Source organism: Sphaeramia orbicularis, chromosome 8 (genome assembly GCF_902148855.1).
Source record: "Sphaeramia orbicularis chromosome 8, fSphaOr1.1, whole genome shotgun sequence".
In the NCBI taxonomy this organism is placed as follows: Eukaryota; Metazoa; Chordata; class Actinopteri; order Kurtiformes; family Apogonidae; genus Sphaeramia; species Sphaeramia orbicularis.
The window spans coordinates 10,661,285-10,686,467 of NC_043964.1; the positions used below are offsets into that span (position 1 = coordinate 10,661,285).

The 25,183-nt window shown below is 33.2% G+C and overlaps 1 long non-coding RNA gene across 1 annotated transcript; it reads left to right on the forward strand.

The window, feature by feature from the left end:
- The first annotated feature begins 862 nt into the window (after positions 1-862).
- Positions 863-7,615, forward strand: LOC115423503 (uncharacterized). Its single transcript, XR_003935969.1, has 3 exons — positions 863-1,022; positions 1,519-1,527; positions 7,597-7,615. It is a non-coding gene; the product is annotated as an uncharacterized LOC115423503 (long non-coding RNA).
- The last annotated feature ends 17,568 nt before the right edge of the window (positions 7,616-25,183 follow it).

Genomic DNA, 25,183 nt, shown 5'->3' on the forward strand with positions numbered 1-25,183 from the left:
AAAAAAACATAATTCTGAGAAAAATGTCAGAATTTTGAGAAAAACAGTCAGACTTCTGAGATTAAAATCAGAATTCTGAAGAAAAAAAATTGAATTCTGAGAAAAAAGTCAGAATTCTGAGATTAAAGTCAGAATTCTGAGAGAAAAAAAAATAATTCTGAGAAAAAAGTCAGCATTCTGAGATTAAAGTTAGAATTCTGAGAAAAAACAAAACAAAACAGAATTCTGAGAAAATAGTCAGAATTCTGAGATTAAAGTCAGAATTCTGCGGGAAAAAAAAAAACAGAATTCTGAGAAATAAATCAGAATTCTGAGATTAAAGTCAGAATTATGCAAAAAAACACAAAAAACAAAAAACTGAATTCTGAGAAAAAGTCAGAATTCTGAGGTTAAAGTCAGAATTCTGAGAAAAAAAGTCAGAATTCTGACAAAAAAAAGTCAGAATTCTGTGGGGGAAAAAAAAAACAGAAACAGATGTTAGAAATACATTTTAGACTGAATTTCCAACCTCCAAAATTAAAGAAAACATGAAACCTCTTAATGAAGGTAAATAACTTATGTTTACTGCATGATAAACATGATGATTTTGGTTGTTAGTGTAATTATCCTGATTTATGTCAATGAAACCAGTGAATGATTGCATCTTATTTTGGCATCCATCCAGCTGATGTCATCATGTCTATGCATGTGCTGATGTCAGCATGTCAACTGCCTCTATATATGTGCAAAGTTTGAAGTAAATTGTAACAAAATTGATGCTTTTATAGACATGTGAAATTTCACCCACTATAAGTAAATGGGGGAAAAAAAAGATTTTAAAAATTCATAAAAAAAAATTGAACTTTGACCTACTTTCCCCAAAATGTAACCACATCTATTTGGGTCGCTGCCAATCTATAAACCCAATTTGGTTTGAATTCAACCAATAGTTTTGCTGTTAGAGTGTTTACAAACAAGCAAACAAACTGAACCAAAAACCAATACCCCCAGCCTCTCCTTCAGGGGTCGGGGTAAAAATAAATGTTACCAGTTACTTGGAGACTTTAAATTAGTCCACAATATGGATAAAAATAATGGAAAATACTGAATTCAGGTGTTTTATTGCAAACAGGGCGATGAGGCTTCAAAACAATAATGAGAAATGTCATAATAAAACTTTATATGGTCATAAATATCTATGCAATAAACATTGTATTTCATTTTTAGGGTTAATTTTGTGTACAGTGTCATCTAAAACACAGATACTTTGAGTTTGGTTGAACTAATTTGGCTCTACAGCTGTTGTAAATAATCTTTAATAAGCCTTGACCGTGTTTTGACCATAAATAATCATTTTATGGGGTTTGTTCCAGTCTCACTCAGGAAGAAAACTGTGCTTTTTAGCTGACAATAAATTTAGATTTTACATTTACTGTGATTATTACCACATATTTTATTATGATAATATTTAAAATCAACAGGAAAGGTGAGTCCTACAGGCTGTGTGTTTAATGTGTCCTAATATTTTGAACTATATAGTGTATGTCAGTTAAAGAAAAGTTTCCATATTAAACTTCTTCTTGTGTCTTTTAAGTACTTAACCCTCCAGTATCCAGGTGCGCCTTTTACGCACACTTTATACTTTGTGTTAAAAACTTCATATTATTTTTCACAATTTAAATAAGGTTAGAATTCAAAAGTTGTTCATTTTTTCATGATCTTTAAAATTCTGGCCACCAACTAAAATTTGCACGTTGTAATGAAAAAAAATTACAAGCCTAGCATCTGTCTCCCAAGTGTGCCTAAATGCACTATTTCTTCCATTATAACCACTGTTTTGATCTGAAAGCCATTAAGACATAAATCCTGCTTTTACTGATATCTGAGCTTCATTTGAGAGGTGAGGTCTAAATTAAGTTATTAACGATGTTAATGTTGTTGTTAATCACTGACATATGCCAGGCTGCAAAATCAAATGATATGTAATTCAATTTTTATGTAGTATTTTGAAAAAAAATATTTTGTGTGTTTTTTGCATCAAAAATGTAGTGACATCATGATGAAAAGAGATCGTTAAAGGTTAAAAAAAACTGTAAAATGAATGATTATTTTATATGTATGATTAGGGCTGACCTTGATTTACAAAAATAAATCAAATTAGAGAAGAAAATAAATCAATATATAATATGTAATAGTTTGATTTATAGCTGTGCATTTTTGGCACACTTGGTGACAGATGCTAGTATTTTTGAACATTTGACCTAGCGCCAAAAATAATAATGCAAATTAACCAATGTTAGAGTTAATCATTGACATATGCCAGGATGAAAAAATCAAATAATATGTGATCTACTTTTTAGGTAGTATATTGAAAAAAAAATATTTTTTTGTGTTTTTTGCATCCAAGAAAATGGTTTGTTTACATTACAAACACTAAATTTAAAGGGTTTAAAAATGTGACAATTATTGAGTATTTGGTATTTTTATTACAGCTCAAGTTGATGAAATAGAAAAAAAGTGTAAAAGAATTAAAAACCAAACTGTATGAAAATTTTTTTTGACATTATAACACAAGTGTGCGAAAAATGCACACTGGTGCTTGCTGGATGGGTTAATTAAGTCTTTATACTTTTGAGATGTCTTCTTTTTTCATCTCCCGTCATCTTCTTTACAGTCTCTCCAAGTTTCATCAGTTTTCAGCAGGAGCGGAGCTTGAGGATTCCTGTGCATGGGGGGGTCTGAGGCGGATGCTGGTGTCAGGACTTGAACCCCAGGGGGTCATGGGTCAAAGGTGCCTCCAGGTTCCCACATCTGCAACTTTGCCCAGATCCTGCCCGGCTGCCGTCAAAGTGGGCAGCCAGCCGCACACTAATGTGAATTAGCAAGACAAGACAGAGGAGAGGGGCGGGCCATTATATGGGCTTTGATTTCTCCGAGATTTATGAGCGTGATGAAATCAGCTTTGAATAAACTGGGCTGGGCCGTTTTCTCTGCGGTTCAGCTGGATCTGAAGGCTGTCGGGTTTGTTCTGAGAGACAGGCAACCCTGGATAAAAAGGTAACAAATCTAAATAGAGAAAGAGAGGGATCTGCAGTTGCTTCTGAAGTCCTCACATGTCCCATTCAGGGTCCATCAGCTGGATGCGGTCTATTGTAAACGCTGCTTCACGACCATTACGGCCTCACTACAGAAATTCCCAACGCTCTGACTTATGGAAATGCTCCGAGTGCGTTCCTGGGATACAGAGAAAGCACTTAGGAGCCAACATGTAAACATCTTTGGCTTTTGTGGCACTTTAACCCGTTATATAGGGCACTCACAGAAATACTCTGAAATTCAAAATTTCAACCGTAGTGTGTTATTGGAGAAAATAAAAAGACTTTTTTGCGAAAATTGTCAACATTTTTTATAGTCACGTAGAATTCAATGTCAGTGAAGTTACCATATTTGGTTCTTTGCCCATAAGTGGCAAAAATATCCAAGAACTATATTAAAAATACAACAAAACACATGTAATGTGAAAGGAACATGTATTTTAGAACATTAGAACATTACTTTTGGAACATTATAACAACATAAATGCTGATCCAGACACCTGTAAATATCCACATTATAGTCATAGTTTGTATGTCTGTCTGTCTGTATGTATGGGTATGTATGTAACAGTGTATATATGAATTTGTACATGTATATGTAAGTGTATGTGCATGGGTATGTACATATGCGTATATGCATATATCTGTATGTATGTATATGTATGTGTATGTACAGGGTGGGGAAGCAAAATTTACAATGAACATTTAGTTGTTTTTTCCAGCAGGCACTACGTCAGTTGTTTTGAAACCAAACATATATGATGTCATAATCATACCTAACACTATTATCCATACCTTTTCAGAAACTTTTGCCCATATGAGTAATCAGGAAAGCAAACGTCAAAGAGTGTGTGATTTGCTGAATGCACTCGTCACACCAAAGGAGATTTCAAAAATAGTTGGAGTGTCCATAAAGACTGTTTATAATGGAAAGAAGAGAATGACTATGAGCAAAATTATTACCAGAAAGTCTGGAAGATACTATTAAAGAATGGGAGAAGTTGTCACCTGACTATTGAGGAACACTTGCGCAAGTTTCAGGAAGCGTGTGAAGGCAGTTATTGAGAAAGAAGGAGGACACATAGAATAAAAACATTTTCTATTATCTACATTTTCTTGTGGCAAATAAATCTCATGACTTTCAATAAACTCAATGGTCATACACTGTATTTCAATCCCTGCCTCAAAATATTGTAAATTTTGCTTCCCCACCCTGTATATATATGTAAATGATGGTATATGTGAATGTGTATATCTGTATATGTATGCATGTGTACATGTATGTATATGTGTGTGTGTGTGTGTGTGTGTGTGTGTGTATATGTGTGTGTATATGTGTGTGTATGTATATGGGTGTATGTATGTATGTATGTATGTATGGATAGATAGATAGATAGATAGATAGATAGATAGATAGATAGATAGATAGATAGATAGATAGATAGATAGATAGATAGATAGATAGATAGATAGATAGATAGATAGATAGATAGATAGATAGATAGATAGATAGACACACATACTGTTGATTTAGACAAAGGGGTGAGAGTTAATAACTATGCTTCTTCTCCCACTTTTTGAATATTACTTTTTTCTTTTTCTTTTTGCGTGTATCATTATTTTATGCTTCCTTGAATTTTCATTTCTATATTATGTTGTGCAAAGAACTCAGTAACAATCAGGAAACTTGTATCATTTCCATATTCCAAAATAAAACAAAAAAATATTTTCAGTCATATGTGCATTTCAAAACAGCAGAACAGAGAAATAATAACATTGACAGAAAAAGGCTCAGGCAGATGCACAGCTTCATAACGCCTGCCTTCTTTACAGTTTACTGCTGCGCTCCAGGCAGGTTTTTTGAGCCCGTAAGTCCACGACTTCAAACCACGACTCACGACTTGTAGCAATTTGGTATTAATTTATTCTGGTCCTCAATGGACTGAAAACTAGCTAACGCTCGAGCAGCTGCTGGTTATGCAGAACATTTGCGGATAAATTACGTTAGAGCGATACCTTGTTTTAATAAACAATTTGGCATAAACACCACATCTATGGGGCCGCCATGTTATCTCATGGGCTATGTGACGTCAGAGCTGGAATTGGGAGTATATCAATCTAGTATGAGTTATCAGTCTTTTTATAATAGAAAATTGGATACCGTCTCTAAAACTCAATTTGAAGATATTTTATTTGGTTTCTTTATAATGATCTGCCTGTTAAGAAACTGTGTATTCTTAATCTCATTTTGTTATTAGCAAAATTTCATGTGCATGCAAGCAAATCTGCCAAACAGAAACTCAACTTTGTGGTCTTTCAACCTACTTAAAATCCTAGCTGGACACTCTTAACTTTTGCATGAACTCCTAAAGCTGTCAAAACTATAGCCTTATGTAACGAATTTAAGTTGTAATTTTATTTATTTATTTATCTGTGTATTTATTTATTTATCTGTGTATTTATTTATTTTACTTACTATCTATGTATTTATATTTGTTTTCTTCCTGCCTCACCTCAAGCATTATGTTTTCCATGTTATGTTTTTTACTGTTGACTGCTGTTGATCTTTTTTGTATACGGCATTATGTTAATAAAGTTAAAAAAAAAAAAAAAAAAAGAGAAAGGTAAAAAAAACAAAACTAAACAAAACAAAAAAAAATCTATTACGAGTTCACGGGTGGGAAGTCATGGGTTTGACGGTCATTCCAGTGCATTTTCATTGGTAAAAGGTTGGAAAAACATGAGTTATGGGTGGCCTGGAATGATACATGGCGTCAAATAAAAATAAAAAAAAAAACATACATATATTTTTATTTTTTAATTACAGCTATAACTCTCAAATATAAATGCATATAATGGTTCTTTGAAGATAACAAAAGAAGTTACAGATAAAAATCCATACAAAGGTGTGACTCTTCAAATCTGCTGATGAAAAATGAATCGCGATGCCCTTTTTAAACAGCAGGGGGCGTATACGTATATGTACTTTTGGCTTCACGTGTTCGACGTCGGTACGTCTGTGTCAGGCGTTTGACACTGACGTCACAGACACGCCCACCGGCGCCATATTAGTGGGTACGCGAAGAACAAGGAACACTGTTTATTAAAAGAAAGGTGAGGAATATGATAATGGAGAAGAAAAAGGAGAACGAACGGATACCGAATCAAGAGAAACTTAGCAAAGATACCAGGGACCGGCACTTTGCTAAGTTAGCCTGAATAAACAACAACAATAGCATAGCCTGAAAAAAAGCAGCTGGAAAGCCTACACAGTACTACTGGTTCTGACTTCTTCCATGGACTTTAACTGTCTGGTTTACGGCAGAAGTGTTGCCACTTTTCAAGACTTTAACAGATAGAAATCTTTGAGGCTCATGGACATTTCTCCGATGGCTGGTGCAGGATTTTTACTCATTTCAACTGGAGACTATGCAAACAGTCGTCACAGCAAAGGTAAGAAAACCTCGTCAGTGTATCCGCTGTAAACAGTGATGATGTTCTGTTTTTGTTCCCACTTTAGCTCTAAAGTATCTGAAGTGTATGTTTACATGGATAAATATCATCCAAAATAATAAGTCAGTGTTATTTATATCACACAAGAAGCAGTCCTTAACTCTGTCATCTGAACTCTGAAGCAGTTTTAGTTATCACTTTACTTTTCAAAATGGCGACAACTACCCAGAATGCAGTAGTTTTTTGCGAGTGTAACACCAGGTGCAAAGTTTACCCTACCACAGACAAATAAAAAAGGGATTGTCTTTAATTACCTCCACCAAGGAGGTTATATTTGTGCCAGTTGGTTTGTTTTTTGCTTGTCTGTCTGTCTTTTGGGGGGCGGGGCACTGATCTGCCTTGGCGGAGGTCTGCGCTCTGAGTGCTTTCTAGTTTGTTAAGAGATAAGAGGAAAATATATTTTGTAATTTTTATATATTGAAATACAGGGTGGGAAGCAAATTTACAATGAACATTTAGTTGTCTGTATGTATGTATGGTGTATGTATGTAACCGTGTATATATGAATTTGTACTGTATATGTAAGTGTATGTGCATGGGTATGTAATATGCGCATATGCATATATGTGTATGTATGTATATGTATGTGTATGTACAGGGTGGGGAAGCAAAACTTACAATGAACATTTAGTTGTTTTTTCTCAGCAGGCACTACGTCAATGTTTGAAACCAAACATATATTGATGTCATAATCATACCTAACACTATTATCCATACCTTTTCAGAAACTTTTGCCCATATGAGTAATCAGGAAAGCAAACGTCAAAGAGTGTGTGATTTGCTGAATGCACTCGTCACACCAAAGGAGATTTCAAAAATAGTGGAGTGTCCATAAAGACTGTTTATAATGGAAAGAGAGAATGACTATGAGCAAAACTATTACGAGTAAGTCTGGAAGATACTATTAAAGAAGAATGGGAGAAGTTGTCACCCGAATATTTGAGGAACACTTGCGCAAGTTTCAGGAAGCGTGTGAAGGCAGTTATTGAGAAAGGAGGAGGACACATAGAAAAAAAACATTTTCTATTATGTACATTTTCTTGTGGCAAATAAATTCTCATGACTTTCAATAAACTAATTGGTCATACACTGTATTTCAATCCCTTCCTCAAAATATTGTAAATTTTGCTTCCCCACCCTGTATATATATAGATATGTTTTTTTTTTTTTTGCATAGTTTGGTGTTTTGCAGTTACACTCTACCTCAGAAGTGTGTTTTTTGTCGAAGAAGTAATTTAAGGAATCATTTTCAGTCATAATTTGTCTTCAAGCTGATTCCATTCAGAAATATTGAATTGAGATGGTAGATGTGTTTTTGTTGTTGATTTTTAAAAATTTTTTTCAATTTGTTATTATGGTGTGAATGCTCGATGCTGTACACATTTAAGTTGATGTAAGCAGTGTATTAGTTGAAAAGGATAGGCAAAAAAATAAGCTTTTGCTTCTAGCCTATTCCTTTTTTGGTTTTTATGTTTATTGCGATTGATGTACTGAGTACAATGATTGATGTAAAACCAAAAATAAATTCAATCATTCATTCCTACATTTGAAAAATCTGGAAAAATTGCAGCGGTAAACCCAGTATTGGAAATCATATCGAATTGTGAGTTAAGTGTATCGTTACGTTCCTAAATGAAGTACATTGCTTAAAGGTGCTGGAGACTTTCGAGACTAATTTTTCATCAGATCTGTCAAACCTCAGTCATATCCTCAGTATCACGAATCTGTCAGTCTTTCTGTGATTACTCACCTGAATCTCTTGCATTTACAGTGAACAGTTTCTTAGTGCCAATCACCATAAACAAAACCGTATGTTTACATTCAGAGCCAGGAGGTAACTTGGGCATCTTTGGAATTTTGTCGTGACATGCATTGTGGGAAACGCCGGTTTGTGCTGCTGTCTGGCAATAGCAGCTGGAACAGATGACATGGAAACGGCAGGAGCTCCCTTCCTTCTATGCATATTCCTACAGTCATTTCCGCTTTTCAGCCATTTCCGCGTCGTGTTTCGTCCATATAATATCGTATGCCGCCGCCTGACAGCGGCAGCGTGAGCCTTCGCTTCCCACAATGCACGTCGCGACAAAATTCCAGAGATGCCCGAGTTACCTCCCGACTCTGTAAACACATGGTTTGTTTGTGGTGGATGGCACTAAGAAGTTGTTCACCATAATGCAAGAGATTCAGGTGAGTAATCACAGTAAGACTTACAGATTCGTGATATTGAGGATATGACTGTGGTTTGACAGATTTGATGAAAAATTGGTCATGAAAGTCTCCCGCACCTTTAAGTTTTAAATTTGCATTATTCCACAGCTGAACCTCTTTAAAAGAAATGCATCATTTTTTAACTTCTTTTCTAGCTTTTTGTAACGTAAATTTGCATCCATCTCTCAACTCATATTTACTTCCAGACACTGTAAAAAAAACTTTTGCACATTATTTGGTAATGTTTTGTTTTTTTATTTTAATATAATAGCTATAATATTTATAATAAACCAAGTCTCTAAACTTCAAATCATGAGAATTTAAACATAATGCATAAGTATGTTCATAATATTCTGTATTTATGATACGTGTGGCTCACTTTGAACATCATTACTTACATTAGTACCTAACATTATTTAAGGGATGTGTGGGTGAGAGAGAGTCTGTAGTTTCCGTATGCTGTATTTTATTGTGTATGCTGTATTTGATTGTTTTTACATTGTGTGCTTTTATATTTATTGTCTTTATTAGGGCTGTGTATTGGCAAGAATCTGCCGATATAATACATATCACAATATTAGGATCATGATACAATATATCACGATATATCACAATACTGTTAACAAGGCAATATTTTTTGGTTGTTTTGTTTCTTTTTATATGATTATTTCTTGGAAAAAGTAATTACACCAGAAATGCACTAAAACTAAACAAATTTGTATTTGATCAGAATAGGATCTAATGCTATTTCACAAAACTTTTCTCTATTAAAACTCAAAATGCAGGATTTGGATAAATACAGTTTTAACATTAACTTAATGAATTATTTTTTTTAAATTTACAGTTAACAGACAAAAATACCCATGTGAACATATAAATAAAAGAGCTCGTAGGATTCCCAAAAAATATAAAGAATAAGAAGAAACCAAAAATGAACCTCTGCCATGTCTGCATTTGAATAAATACCTAAAAATATCAATACAGTACTTTTTAATATCGATACAGTATTGTAAAATTAAATATCACGATATATTGCGGAACCGATATTTTCTTACACTAGTCGTTTTATATTTATATTCATTGCTATTTATTGTTGCACTTTGGTAAGGGCATCTTAAACCAATTTCATTGTAACATGGAGTACAATGTCAATAAAGCCTGTTCAATTCAATTTAATTCAATTCAATTTAATTCAATTCAATTTAATTCAATTCAACAAAGCAGGTACACTCACTGTTCATGCAGAGGTGGACCTTACAGACCCTGTAGACCACATTGGACCTCAGATTGTTGCCTCACTTTAACTGTTGCTGTCACTGTCTTGTAGTATGTGCGAAAATGACCAAAAATAGTCACTTGCCTGATAAAGGGATAATGCAAATAAGCACCAGACATGTCAGTGAAATATTGTGGTCTTTATCAGGTGGTTGGACAGTGGTGGTAGATTCATACCGCCACTGAAGTCAGCACCTAGTGGCTGCTGGGATGTTGATGAGGGTGGGCTTCCTCTCCCCTCTCCCCCATGGCGCATGTCCTGCAGTAAATACTAGGTGCCCCCGGTGACCCTCCCAGTGATAAATAACCCTTAAGGTTAACCACGTTTGAAATGGAAGCTGTGAGGCCATATAGGCCTCCGGAGTTTTCTTGACATCCACAATATGTTATGAGTATGCCCTGGGACTTCCACCAGAGCAGCATTAACTGACCTCTCTTTTGTGTCAGGACTGATCAGGTTAGAAAGAAACAACTTAACCCATGTAGTAAATAAACAGCTGTGAGTACTAGCATTGGAAAAATTCAGTTTGGAAGTTTAAAACCTCTACATTTATTTTTCTGAATAAGGAAAAATGGCCGAATTTCCTCAAGGTTCACATTTTTACACTGCAAATTATTCGATAGATAGATAGATAGATAGATAGATAGATAGATAGATAGATAGATAGATAGATAGATAGATACTAATAAAATGAAAACAAATGATGATCATAAGATACAAAACAAGTAAAAAATGAACAACATAAAGAACAAAAACATACAAAAATGAGATTAAATGAATAAAAACTGACCAAAATGAGCAAGAAAATGAACAAAATAATAAACAAAATTAATAGAAATGCAATAATGATGGAAATAAATGTCAGCTCGATAAAGAGATAATTAAAAAACTTGGTTAAAAGAAGTGGATGGATGGATGGATGATAATGGTCAATGATAGATAGATAGATAGATAGATAGATAGATAGATAGATAGATAGATAGATAGATAGATAGATAGATAGATAGATAGATGGATGTTGGCAGGTCAGATGAAGGATGGGGGTCGTGGCCCGATCAGGGGTCAAACTGAAGTAGCTGTTTTTTCAACCCCACTGACCCCCCACCCCCCCACCCCCAGTGGGTTTCTGGGCTGTGAGCGGCCCAGTCGTAGGTGTTTGGACTTGGTGTCTTTGTTGCTTTTGTTTGTCTTTCCCGTGACTGATGATCAGAGTGGCGGTGGTCACTGACGGCAGGAATAAGGAGGGTTTGGATTACACCTTTGGAAACACAGCAGCACCAAGAGGTAGAAATAAAGAGGAAGTAAATATTCTCAGACCTGCGTACAAATATACCATGGTTTTAGAGTTATTTAGTAAAATGTTTGGTTTCAGTGTCAGTTTTAAGACTAGAAGCACCATTTCTAATCCACGAAAAAGTCCTTTGTCATTGCATTCAGTCACGTTCTTCACTTAAGAACACCTCAGATTACATTAACAATTTTTTAATTCATCACCTTCATTTTGGTTTTATCATTAACCCTTAGGGGTCTGAGCCTATTTTGGCCGTTGTTGAGTACTTCTGATTTTGCCTTTATATACTATATAAAGAAACGTTCATTATACCCATGTTTGGCATCTTTTTTTTCAGCACAACTTCATCTGTCTCATCTGCCTATTATTTTTTCCCTTTAACCTACTAGATCAACACAAAAAGCCTAAAAACACACAAAAAATATAAAATCCGACCTGAGAAATGTACATAATTTATTGCATACAGGGTGGGGAAGCAAAATTTACAATATTTTGAGGCAGGGATTGAAAGACAGTGTATGACCAGTTAGTTTATTGAAAGTCTGGAGAATTTATTTCCCACAAGAAAATTGACATAATAGAAAATGTTTTTATTCTATGTGTCCTCCTTCTTTCTCAATAACTGCCTTCACACGCTTCCTGAAACTTGCGCAAGTGTTCCTCAAATATTCGGGTGACAACTTCTCCCATTCTTCTTTAATAGTATCTTTAAGAAAGTCGACATTGCTGTGTGATGTTGTATTGGTAGCATGTTCTAAAACGCCCCAATAGCATAATCCAGAGGGTTTAGATCTGGGCTAGAAGGTGGCCATAAACATGATTCCCAAAAATTGCTAAAGTTGGATTTGCAGAAATCTTGTATTTTTCTAGCTGTGTGGGCTGGAGCACCATCCTGTGTCCATACATAATTTCCATCTGGGTAGTTTGCTTTAAGCCCTGGCAATACCTGGTATCTCAGAGTCTTGTAGTAAGTATTAACATTGATTTTTTTCATCAGCTTCGTAGAATTTTATAGGCATTTTCTTTCCATCGGCAGCCACAACACCAAAAGCCATAACTTGAGCAGGATGTTTTGTTCTGAATGTCCCCTTAACCTCAGCTTTCGATTTTGCGATAAATCTGTCATTTCTGCGGTTCAGAACAGCATCGACAGTGAAGATCTTTTCATCTGAAAAGATCGTTACAATGGAGGACTTTTTCTTGAACCATGTAAGAATTTTCTTGCACCTTTCCAATCTCTTTTCCTTCATAGCTGTTGTCAACAAGTGTTTTGGTGTTCTTGTGTAAGATTTTAACTTCAAATCATATTTTACTGCATTTCTAACGGTCTTGTTGTCTACCTCAAGTTCAATTGCCATTTTTCTCATGGACTTGGTTGGATCCTTTAGGATTTTGGATTTGAGAGCTTTAATAAAAGCTTTGGTACGTTTTTTTTGTTGCTTCCTCCACTTCCAGACTTTCTCGTAATAGTTTTGCTCATAGTCATTCTCTTCTTTCCATTATAAACAGTCTTTATGGACACTCCAACTATTTTTGAAATCTCCTTTGGTGTGACGAGTGCATTCAGCAAATCACACACTCTTTGACGTTTGCTTTCCTGATTACTCATATGGGCAAAAGGTTCTGAAAAGGTATGGATAATAGTGTTAGGTATGATTTTGACATCAATATATGTTTGGTTTCAAAACAATTGACGTAGTGCCTGCTGAGAAAAAACAACTAAATGTTCATTGTAAATTTTGCTTCCCCACCCTGTATATCAACACAAAAAGCCTAAAAACACACAAAAAATATATAAAATCCGACCTGAGAAACGTATATATTTTATTGCATAAATAACACAAAAGTGCTTAATGAATCTTTTCAAAGACTTTAAAAGTGAATATTGGTTTCAAATATTCGGTATATAAATAAAAAATTGTAATAAACTAAAATTATCCTCAAATATTTGACATAAAAGCGTGTCTTTACATAGACGTTTTCTCTGGTTTTGTGTCCCCGTCCCCCCAGTCCTCCCGGTTTCCACATCTGGTTGAGTTGGGGGTCATTCTCACCCTTAATGCAGTCTGTAGATTAGAATTCGCAGATTTTGTTTTGAAAAAGGACAAAAAATGACGAAGATATGGTCAGAAATCTAATGCCCCTCCACCTCATTTTCATACTTTTATTCACGTTTGTTTGCTCCGGTTTCAAACCATTATATCTCCGGTTGTATTTGCTCTATCATCATCAAATAAAAAGTAGGAGAGTGTTTAAAGTCTGCACTTTTGAATGCAATTGTCCCCAGTGGTCACTACATTTCCAAGATAAGATATATTCAAACTGATCAAACAGATACACAATAATAGGATCAAGAGCATCGAAAAACATGCAAATCAAACCGAACCAGATTAACTTTACACCAATTCCTTCTCATTTGTCATGACATGAAACAGGATTAAGGCCCAGAAATCAGGCAGCAAGTCGGTTTTTTTCAGTGTTTTTGGTGAATAAAGCTGTGGGCCTCAGGACCACCCTATGAGCATCTCTCCAGCTTTGTTATCGTTCTTTTCAATTGCTTGAAGTGACTGACCACAATAACCTACGGAGACATTTTGATAATATTTATAAACATTAGCTCAACTTCCATTAACCCATAAAGGCCCAGTAGTACTTTTGTGTCAGTTCCCAGATGAATGTTTCCTCTATATTTAACCGTTCTTAAGGGATTTATCACCATTTATTATCATATTATCCTCTGTGTTGCACATTTTTCAGTGAAAATTATGTATTTTCCTATTGTTAATTTACTGATCATGTAGCTGCACATTAAGGCTAAGATTAAAGTTGAGGATTATTATATCAAAAGCAGAGAAAAATGATAAAATAAGTGACTTTTACAGTAAAATCTATCATTAATTGAACATAAACAAACTGTCATTGATCCAACTCCATGGGTTTTACTGGTGAATCAATGTTGTAGAACACAGCTGTCAAACATGCGGCCCAGGGGCCAAATCCGGCCCGCCAAAGGGTCCAGTCCGGCACCTGGGATGAATTTGTGAAATGCAAAAATTACACTGAAGATATTAACAATCCTTTTATTTCCATGAAATAAACCATTTCAATCTCAAGTGAGCAGGACCAGTAAAATACTATCATAATAACATATAAATAATGACAACCCCAAATTTTTCTCTTTGTAAATGTAAATATTTTCATGTCTGTACACTAAAACGAAGTATAATTTTGCAAAAAAAAAAGTGAATAACCTGAAATGTCTTAAGAGAAATAAGTACAATTTTATCAATATTCTGCCTGTTATTAAATATTTTGTGTATTTGCAGATCCACTGTGATCTGTAAGTTATAATGTACATGTATAAATGATAAACTGAGGCATAATATTGTTAAAATTACACTTACTTTTTTCAGTTTGTTCATGTTGCATGTTACATGTCACATCTTTTGAAAGGATAGTTTGTAGATATAAAACTGTTCATAATGTAAATTTGCTTTTTTCGCTCTAAAACATAGAGAAAAGTTTGGAGTTGACATCATTTATATATTATTATTTTATTATTTTACTGGTTCGGCGCACTTCAGATCAAATTTAGCCGAATGTGGCCCCTGAACTAAAATGAGTTTGACACCCCTGTTGTAGAAGATGATGGTGTTTCCACAGTAACTACGGAGCCTCTGAACGTCCAAATGGGTCATATCTGATGACCACGAAAAGACGACAAAGTGTATTTTACACCAATTATTTACATGTATTGATATAAATAGTGGATCAACAGTTTAGATCAGTAGATGCTTTTGGTCGACTATGGATGTTTGTGTTTTTTTTGGGTTAAAACAGAGTCATAACCACTGACATTTTCTAAACCTTTAAGACCCAAACATTCACTAGTAACCAAAACTATCAACTAATCTAAATTTTATAATACCAGTTAAGCCACTAATCCTATCAATACATGTAAATAATTGGTGTAAAATACAGTTTGTCAGGATTAGTAGATCAACAGGTATTAAACAGTTTAAATCAGTAGATGGTTTTGGCCACTGGTGGCAATTTGGGTTTTTATGGGTTTAATTCAATTATAGCAATGAGGAACTAATCCTAGTTCTGTTTTAAAGAGCGTTGATGCAACTGGGACTGGCTAATGTACGCACCAGTCCACAAAGGCCTTTTAAAGCAGCTGGCATAAACCTGTAAACAAAAAGGAACTCCAATTGTAAGCAGACGGTCAGAGGCTTCAGCGTTAACCCTGACAGTGAGACGTGAGAGCAGGGAGTTCATGGAGTTTAAAGAGCACAGCACTGGTTCAGACGGGGTTAACGGCGTCTTCTAAACGTCTGCCTAATCCAAATATTGACGATGACTCCATTATTCAGATTCAGATCCAGTGAACAGGACCTGATCATGACTCTGTGAATGTCACGTTAAGGCCCAAACAGCTGCTCTGTGGTCAGCTTTGACCTCTGATTTAATGCACTAAAACCCACACAAACGCCTGTTTTTAACCCATAAACCAGTGGTTCCCAACCTTTTTTGACTCGTGACCCCATTTTAACATCACAAATTTCTGGTGACCCCAGACATTCAAAATGGAGACTTTTTTTTTTTTTTGCTAAAATTAATTAGTTTTTACCTCCACCAGGAGGTATTGTGATCGCTTTGCTTTGTGTGTTTGCGTGCGTGCGTATTTTTGTTTGTTAGCAAGATAACTCAAAAAGTTATGGACAGATTTTTATGGAATTTTCAGGAAATGTTGATACTGGCACAAGGAAGAAATTATTCAATTTTGGTGGTGATCAGGGGTGGGGGGGCTATGGGGGCCCACTGATCTGCCTTGGCGGAGGTCTGTGCTCTCCGAGTGCTTTTCTTGTTGATCATGTAATAGTTTGCCATACTATGTTGCAAATGAACATTAATTTTAGACACATTTTGTCTATATAATGTATATTATTATGGACGGAGGCCGAAAAGCCAGGTGTAGATTACTGCACAAAGTGAGGATTTGATTTTCCTTGGTCCAGCTTGGATTTACAAGGCTGACAATTAATACTGAACAAACAAGAACAAACAAGAACTATGAATTATGAAAGAGCTGCAGCATCTGAAACTGACCACAATGAACGTTTGACTGATAAACAGAACCACAGTGCTGCAGTTTCAGACTCGCAGTTTGTCATGTCTTTTATATATTGTGATTGTCTCTCTAAACTCACTATATATTTTTTATTAGTGATTTTTTTTTTTAATCAGTTACTAGAAATTTCAGGTGACCCCATTTGAATTCCAGGTGACCTCACTTGGGGTCCCGACCCCAAGGTTGAAAAACACTGCCATAAAGACTCAGTGCTAGTTTTATGTCAGTTCCCAAATCAATTTTTCTCTCTATTTAACCTTTCTTACGTGATTTACCAGCATTTATTATTATATTATCCTGTGTAGTTTGCATTTTTCACTGTAAATCATGTATTTTCCTATATTTAATTTACTGATCATATAGATGTTCATAAAAGTTCAGATTAAAGTCGAGGGTTATTATATTAAAAACAGAAAAAACTGAAGAAAAAGTGACTTTTACAGTAAAATCTATAATTATAATAATCCTACATATATATATATATATATATATATATATATATATATATATATATACACACACACAACATAGTAGCACATTGACCCTTGGGGAACCACCGGTTCTAGATGTGGTAGTTTTTATGTAATAAACTTGCCTCTGATCCAGTTTATTCCTTACTTTATTTACTTTCTAAGATAAATTCCACTGGCATTTTCAGTTGAATAACCTCTCAGCTGGCACGTCTGTTTCTGCACAGGAAATTTGACACCATGGCAATGTGGCCCAGTTGTTTATCTGCTGCTAGGTAACCCACTTCAATTCAGTGATTCTATGATTCTGGCTGTAGCAATTTGATTGTGTTGTATTCCAAAATTACTAATATCTCCCAAAATAATTTTCCCATCAACTTGCCGTTTTCGCTAGTCTCTTCTTTGACCAAAAATACATAAGTACTCCAAATTGCAGCAGTCAGCTCGGTACGGATTTTGTGTGATGCCCGAGACACCCACACAGAGTCCACTTCCCTTTTATAATATCTATATTTATATCTAAACATATGTATATATCAATTTAATCTTGCACTGCCTTTTTTATGCATTATTTATTATCAGGTTTTACTGTTATTATTTTAATGTAAGACTAATATTATAGGAATTTTTACAATGTACATTGCTGGTCCTTAATACTGATTTCGTTTCAGGTACATACATGTAATGACAAATAAACTGAACCTATCTATCTATCTATCTATCTATCTATCTATCTATCTATCTATCTATCTATCTATCTATCTATCTATCTATCTATCTATCTATCTATCTATCTATCTATCTATCTATCTATCTATCTATCTATCTATCTATCTATCTATCTATCTATCTATCTAATCAGTCATGTGTATATAATGGGAAGCTTGTACATGCATCTGGAACAGAAGTCAATACTTTCTATTACAAGTTTTATATTATGGTAGTGAAAAGGAAAATGGATTATTCCTTCGGTGTCATAAATAAATCCAAATATTCTGTCCATGTGTATTAGTCCAAGAAAAAAAAGTTGTGAATCAACTGATGTTTATTAGTTCATAATGCATGATTTGAAAACAGTATAAGAGACATTTTTAATCAGAGTTGTAACAATATATTCTGTTGTTAACTTTAGTGAATAGATGATGTTACTGTGTCTAGGGAGTGTGATTATTTAATTACTTGAGTAATGTAATCTCAAATAAACCATAACAAATCTATCATTTCACAATCAAAGTGTAATATGAGAGGAAGACAAGGATGTGTGATGCTATTGTGTAACTCTATCACTGTGAACCTGCACCTAACAATTAGAGCGTTCTATAAAATGAGCTGCTACTTTTCAAGCTCTCCAGAAAAGTGATTTGTTTTAAACCGCTGCTTTGCCCCGAAGAGGTATCTTTCAACTTCTTTGATAAAAAACAGATTTTCTATTGTGCTGCCTGCGTCAAAGTAACATTTAAGTGAGACAAGCCGGGTTAATTCATTCGACTCCTTAAGTGCCTCGTATTTAATTCCTCATTGATGGTGTCAGACAGAGTAACTGCCCGAGGCCCACACAAGGCTGTGAACCCAATAAACGTGTTTTGGAAAAGTCTGAACTGGTGAGTGAATTGTGGTTAAGGAAGAATAACTCTAAAACACTTCTACACTTTAGTACCTCGTGCAAAAACAGGCCCGTTTTCAAAACCAGGCCCAGTCCGCATGCACCTCCAAACTGAATACGTGCACATTAGGGATGTAACGATTACCGGTATAACAATAAACTGTGGTAAAATTGACGGTTAGTGTTACCGTTTAAATTCTAATTATCATAATAACCGTGTTTGATTACCGCACTTTTAGGGGAAAAAACCATATGTAAAGATCTGCTTTTATGTCAAATATTTGAGTATAGTTTTACTTTATTATAATTTTAATTTTATATACCTAATATTTGGAACCACTGTTCACTTTGAAAGTCTTTGAAAAGGTTTGTTAAGCGTCTTTGTGTCATTTATGCAATAAATTATATATATTTTTCAAATCAAATTTTATATTTTTTTGTGTGTTTTCTGGCCTTTTGTGTTGATATAGTAGATTAAAGTGAAAAAATAATAGGCAGATGATATAGATGAAGTTGTGCTGAAAAAAAGATAACAAACATGGGTATAGTAAACATTAGTTTATATAGTATATAAAGGCAAAATCAAAAGTACTGAAAAACAGACAAAATAGACTCAGCCCACTAAAGGTTAATATTTGAATGTTTCTGCAAACAGAAGGTACATTGTGCTAATTATTTTACTTATTTATTTTTATTTATTAATTTATTTTTCCAACTTGATTAAATTATTTCAGTGTGTGTATCAGTAGTTTTTGAACATTTTGAGCACAGTTTCAACAATACTGCGATAATAATGATAACCGTGATAATTTTGGTCACAATAACCATTATATGAAATTTTCATATCGTTACATCCCAACCGATAAAATGATAAACCGCGGTAAAATGGCAGATGGTTAGTATTACCGTTTAAATTCTAATTATCATAATAACCGTGTTTGATTACCACACTTTTAGGGGAAAAAACCATATGTAAAGATCTGCTTTTATGTCAAATATTTGAGTATAGTTTTACTTTATTATAATTTTAATTTTATATACCTAATATTTGGAACCACTGTTCACTTTGAAAGTCTTTGAAAAGGTTTGTTAAGCGTCTTTGTGTCATTTATGCAATAAATTATATATATTTTTCAAATCAAATTTTATATTTTTTTGTGTGTTTTCTGGCCTTTTGTGTTGATATAGTAGATTAAAGTGAAAAAATAATAGGCAGATGATATAGATGAAGTTGTGCTGAAAAAAAGATAACAAACATGGGTATAGTAAACATTAGTTTATATAGTATATAAAGGCAAAATCAAAAGTACTGAAAAAAAGACGAAATAGACTCAGACCACTAAAGGTTAATATTTGAATGTTTCTGCCAACAGAAGGTACATTGTGCTAATTATTTTACTTATTTATTTTTATTTATTAATTTATTTTTCCAACTTGATTAAATTATTTCAGCGTGTGTATCAGTAGTTTTTGAACATTTTGAGCACAGTTTCAACAATACCGCGATAATAATGATAACCGTGATAATTTTGGTCACAATAACCATTATATGAAATTTTCATATCGTTACATCCCAACCGATAAAATGATAAACCGCGGTAAAATGGCAGATGGTTAGTATTACCGTTTAAATTCTAATTATCATGATAACCATGTTTGATTACCGCACTTTTAGGGGAAAAAACCATATGTAAAGATCTGCTTTTATGTCAAATATTTGAGTATAGTTTTACTTTATTATAATTTTAATTTTATATACCTAATATTTGGAACCACTGTTCACTTTGAAAGTCTTTGAAAAGGTTTGTTAAGCGTCTTTGTGTCATTTATGCAATAAATTATATATATTTTTCAAATCAAATTTTATATTTTTTTGTGTGTTTTCTGGCCTTTTGTGTTGATATAGTAGATTAAAGTGAAAAAATAATAGGCAGATGATATAGATGAAGTTGTGCTAAAAAAAGATAACAAACATGGGTATAGTAAACATTAGTTTATATAGTATATAAAGGCAAAATCAAAAGTACTGAAAAACAGACAAAATAGACTCAGACCACTAAAGGTTAATATTTGAATGTTTCTGCCAACAGAAGGTACATTGTGCTAATTATTTTACTTATTTATTTTTATTTATTAATTTATTTTTCCAACTTGATTAAATTATTTCAGCGTGTGTATCAGTAGTTTTTGAACATTTTGAGCACAGTTTCAACAATACTGCGATAATAATGATAACCGTGATAATTTTGGTCACAATAACCATTATATGAAATTTTCATATCGTTACATCCCAACCGATAAAATGATAAACCGCGGTAAAATGGCAGATGGTTAGTATTACCGTTTAAATTCTAATTATCATGATAACCATGTTTGATTACCGCACTTTTAGGGGAAAAAACCATATGTAAAGATCTGCTTTTATGTCAAATATTTGAGTATAGTTTTACTTTATTATAATTTTAATTTTATATACCTAATATTTGGAACCACTGTTCACTTTTAAAGTCTTTGAAAGGTTTGTTAAGCGTCTTTGTGTCATTTATGCAATAAATTATATATATTTTTCAAATCAAATTTTATATTTTTTTGTGTGTTTTCTGGCCTTTTGTGTTGATATAGTAGATTAAAGTGAAAAAATAATAGGCAGATGATATAGATGAAGTTGTGCTGAAAAAAAGATAACAAACATGGGTATAGTAAACATTAGTTTATATAGTATATAAAGGCAAAATCAAAAGTACTGAAAAACGGACAAAATAGACTCAGACCACTAAAGGTTAATATTTGAATGTTTCTGCAAACAGAAGGTACATTGTGCTAATTATTTTACTTATTTATTTTTATTTATTAATTTATTTTTCCAACTTGATTAAATTATTTCAGCGTGTGTATCAGTAGTTTTTGAACATTTTGAGCACAGTTTCAACAATACCGCGATAATAATGATAACCGTGATAATTTTGGTCACAATAACCATTATATGAAATTTTCATATCGTTACATCCCAACCGATAAAATGATAAACCGCGGTAAAATGGCAGATGGTTAGTATTACCGTTTAAATTCTAATTATCATGATAACCATGTTTGATTACCGCGCTTTTAGGGGAAAAAACCATATGTAAAGATCTGCTTTTATGTCAAATATTTGAGTATAGTTTTACTTTATTATAATTTTAATTTTATATACCTAATATTTGGAACCACTGTTCACTTTGAAAGTCTTTGAAAAGGTTTGTTAAGCGTCTTTGTGTCATTTATGCAATAAATTATATATATTTTTCAAATCAAATTTTATATTTTTTTGTGTGTTTTCTGGCCTTTTGTGTTGATATAGTAGATTAAAGTGAAAAAATAATAGGCAGATGATATAGATGAAGTTGTGCTGAAAAAAAGATAACAAACATGGGTATAGTAAACATTAGTTTATATAGTATATAAAGGCAAAATCAAAAGTACTGAAAAACAGACAAAATAGACTCAGACCACTAAAGGTTAATATTTGAATGTTTCTGCCAACAGAAGGTACATTGTGCTAATTATTTTACTTATTTATTTTTATTTATTAATTTATTTTTCCAACTTGATTAAATTATTTCAGCGTGTGTATCAGTAGTTTTTGAACATTTTGAGCACAGTTTCAACAATACCGCGATAATAATGATAACCGTGATAATTTTGGTCACAATAACCATTATATGAAATTTTCATATCGTTACATCCCAACCGATAAAATGATAAACCGCGGTAAAATGGCAGATGGTTAGTATTACCGTTTAAATTCTAATTATCATGATAACCATGTTTGATTACCGCGCTTTTAGGGGAAAAAACCATATGTAAGATCTGCTTTTATGTCAAATATTTGAGTATAGTTTTACTTTATTATAATTTTAATTTTATATACCTAATATTTGGAACCACTGTTCACTTTTAAAGTCTTTGAAAAGGTTTGTTAAGCGTCTTTGTGTCATTTATGCAATAAATTATATATATTTTTCAAATCAAATTTTATATTTTTTTGTGTGTTTTCTGGCCTTTTGTGTTGATATAGTAGATTAAAGTGAAAAAATAATAGGCAGATGATATAGATGAAGTTGTGCTGAAAAAAAAGATAACAAACATGGGTATAGTAAACATTAGTTTATGTAGTATATAAAGGCAAAATCAAAAGTACTGAAAAACAGACAAAATAGACTCAGCCCACTAAAGGTTAATATTTGAATGTTTCTGCAAACAGAAGGTACATTGTGCTAATTATTTTACTTATTTATTTTTATTTATTAATTTATTTTTCCAACTTGATTAAATTATTTCAGTGTGTGTATCAGTAGTTTTTGAACATTTTGAGCACAGTTTCAACAATACTGTGATAATAATGATAACCGTGATAATTTTGGTCACAATAACCATTATATGAAATTTTCATATCGTTACATCCCAACCGATAAAATGATAAACCGCGGTAAAATGGCAGACGGTTAGTATTACCGTTTAAATTCTAATTATCATGTTAACCGTGTTTGATTACCGCGCTTTTAGGGGGAAAAACCTTCTGTAAAGATCTGCTTTTATGTCAAATATTTGAGTATAGTTTTGATTTATTACAATTTTGATTTTATATACCTAATATTTGGAACCACTATTCACTTTTAAAGTCTTTGAAAAGGTTCGTTAAGCATCTTTGTGTTATTTATGCAATAAATTATATATATTTTTCAAATCAGATTTTATATTTTTTTGCGCGTTTTCTGCCCTTTTATGTTTTTATCGTAGGTTAAAGTGAAAAAATAAAAGGCAGATGATATAGATGAAGTTGTGCTGAAAAAAAAAAGATACCAAAAATGGGTATAGTAAACATTTGTTTATATAGTATATAAAGGCAAAATCAAAAGGAGTGAAAAACAGAGAAAATAGACTCAGACCCCTAAGGGTTAATATTTGAATGTTTCTGCCAAGACAAAGTATATTGTACCAATTATTATTATTATTATTATTATTATTATTATTATTATTATTATTAATAATAATAATAATAATAATTTCTTTATTTCTTTATTTTTAACCCTTTCATGCATGAAATATGAGAACATTAATTAAGATTTTTTTCTTTATTCCTCTTTGGGCATTTAAAAAACAATGAGACTATTATTATTTTCTTTTTTATGAAGCTATTTTTCATGGAGTTGCAAAACTGTGCGTTTAATTTTTAAAGCAAAGAAACATGTATTTACTGATATACTGTGTGAAAACTACGAAATTAAAACACTGAATTCTGCTAATTTGATGTTTTCTCACATTTTCACATAAACTACAAACAAAACGTTAAGGATATTTTCAATTTTGGGGTTTGTTTTTTTCAGTTGGGATTCTTGCACAACGCTTTTTACTTTTTTGTGTGTGAATGAAATTGAAACACTTTTTTTTTTTAAATGACCAGACATAGTTTTATTTACAAATGGCAAAAATGAAAAAAAAAAGAGAAATATCCTTAACTTTTTGTTTGTCGTGTACTCTAATCCTTGTCATTACTCACTTCATTGAGATATTAAAAAAAAAACAAAAAAACTTTTGTCGTTAATTACAGTCTAATAACAATAACAAGGAACTGATTTACACTCAAACATGTTAGACCAGGTTTATCAAGAACAGCAAAGTTACGGTAATGTTGTCAGTTGCAGTGTATTGTGTTGGCTGATATAAAACTAAAACGACAAAATCCATGAATATACAAGAGAACAGCTGTAGAATAACTGTCCACTGTAGTGACCACTGTGCATGAAAGGGTTAAAATACAACTGGTTAAATGATTTCAGTGTGTGTATTAGTACTTTTTGAACATTTTGAGCACAACTTCAACAATACCGCGATAATAATGATAACCATGATATGAAATTTTCATATCGTTGCATCCGTAGTGCACATGGATTCTCTACATCACTAAATGCGACTTCAAAATGCAGAAAAAGGAATGAAAATATACGGATGAAATGCATTTAATAAAACAATCCTGCTTTGAATTCAAGCTTCAAATAGCAAACAATCATTAGCTGTATTCTAAGGAGAATAACGAGCCGGTTAACCTTTCAACCTTCATACAAATGGCTCCTAATTGGCTGGTGAAGTCAGCCACGAAGCCCCGCGTCTCATCCATCAAACACGAATACCAGAGCTCTGTGACCATTTTTTTTTCTTCTTTTTTTATGGCAAACATTCACACTTTAAGAGGTCTTCACATTTCACCTGAATATATTTAGCCCCCTATTGAAACATGACATAGAAAGTTATATTTCCTGTGGAGAAGACGTAGTTTTGAGTGGTCTAGTTTAACATGAAACCATTTCCCTCTCATGTCCGTAAAAAGGTTGTAAATAAACTTTATGCCCCCCCCACCCCCCCCTCCCCAGTTAGCAGCAGAAGTGGATGACTGTCAGAGTCTTGATCCTTTTTACCTCCACCAGGAGGTATTGTGGTCGCTTTGCTTTGTGTGTTTGCGTGTTTGTTTGCATGTTTGTTAGCAGGATAACTCAAAAAGTTATGGACGGATTTTCATGAAATTTTCAGGAAATGTTGATACTGGTACAAGGAAGAAATGATTCAATTTTGGTGGT